Genomic DNA, 1,435 nt, shown 5'->3' on the forward strand with positions numbered 1-1,435 from the left:
TCATAATGAGGTCCAGCAAGTTTTAATTAGATTTCTATTGTGGAGGATAAAGATTAAGCCAAATCTGTACAGGAGGAGGAGGAAGAGGAGGAGGAAGAGGAGGAGGAGGAGGAAGAGAAGGTGGAGGAGGAAGAAGAGGAGGAGAAGGGGGGGAGGAGGAGGAGGAAGAAGAAGAGGAGGAGGGGGAGGAGCAGGAAGAAGAGGAGGAGGAGGAGGAAGAGGAGGAGGGGGAGGGAGAGGAAGAGTAGGATTAGTAAAGGAGGCAGAGGGAGATGAAGATGGGGAAAAGGAGAACGAAGAGGAGGAGGAGGAGGAGGAAGATGATGTCGAAGAGGAGGATTAGAGAGGAACAGAAAAATCAAGAAGAAGAAGAGGAATCTGAGGAGGAAGAGAGGAAGCAGAAAGAGATGAGAAAGGGAGGCCACCAAGACTTCTATGACTCCTCTGAAGGAGTTTCCAGCTTCAGCAGCTCAGATGAAGAGACTGTTCATACAGCAACTGTTGTCTGTTCTTCACCAGTCAAAGCTTTATGGGAGACGAAGAGAAAGACTGTTTTTAAAATAATAATAATAATTGATCAGATTTATATAGCACTTTTCTAGACACTCAAAGACGCTTTACACTGTCAATTATTCATTCACACACATTCATTCTGGTGGTGGTAGCTACGATTGTAGCCACAGCTGCCCTGGGGCAGACTGACAGAGGCGTGGCTGCCATTCTGCCCCTCCGACCACCACCTCAAGCAATCCATTCATACGCATTCACACCAGGCAAGGTGGGTGAAGTGTCTTGCCTACGGACACAACGACCATGAAACAGGTTACAGGAATCGAACCGCCGACCTTCCGATCATTGACCGACTCGCTCTACCACCTGAGCCACAGCCGACCAAAGAAAAACTCCTATTAAATGTGGACTGGAGTTCACCAGAAGACAGACGCTGAAGTCACCTGGAAGAAGGTTCTTTGGTCTGATAAGACTTGGAGACTTCTACTTTTATTTGCTTTTTCTTTTATGGATTCATTTATGATTAATATTGCTTTATATTGTCACATTATTTTTTTGTTATTTATTCTTCTTTTTATTTCCACTTTTATTTTATTATTCTTTTATTGATTTATTTTTGTAATTTGGCACTCTTGCTACTCCACAGTAAAACCTTGCATAGCTTCAATAAATATGCTAAAGTTACTGTAGATTTTTTTGGTTCTTTGTTCAGATTTGGTTGATGTTATGGTTGGAGGGCTTTCTGCTACGGCCCTGCTACCGTCTCAGGTTGTAAAGTCTCACTGAGACATTTACTGTTTTGTCACATTAAATATTGATCAAGACAAGATGAAGAAGCTTGCCGGCTGTCGGCCCCCAAAGGCCCATGCAGTGTGGAGGGACAGATGTATTGATCAGAGCACATGATGAATACAATGACACACTC

Source organism: Stegastes partitus, unplaced genomic scaffold, assembly GCF_000690725.1.
Source record: "Stegastes partitus isolate 25-593 unplaced genomic scaffold, Stegastes_partitus-1.0.2 Scaffold2008, whole genome shotgun sequence".
Taxonomy (NCBI): domain Eukaryota; kingdom Metazoa; phylum Chordata; class Actinopteri; family Pomacentridae; genus Stegastes; species Stegastes partitus.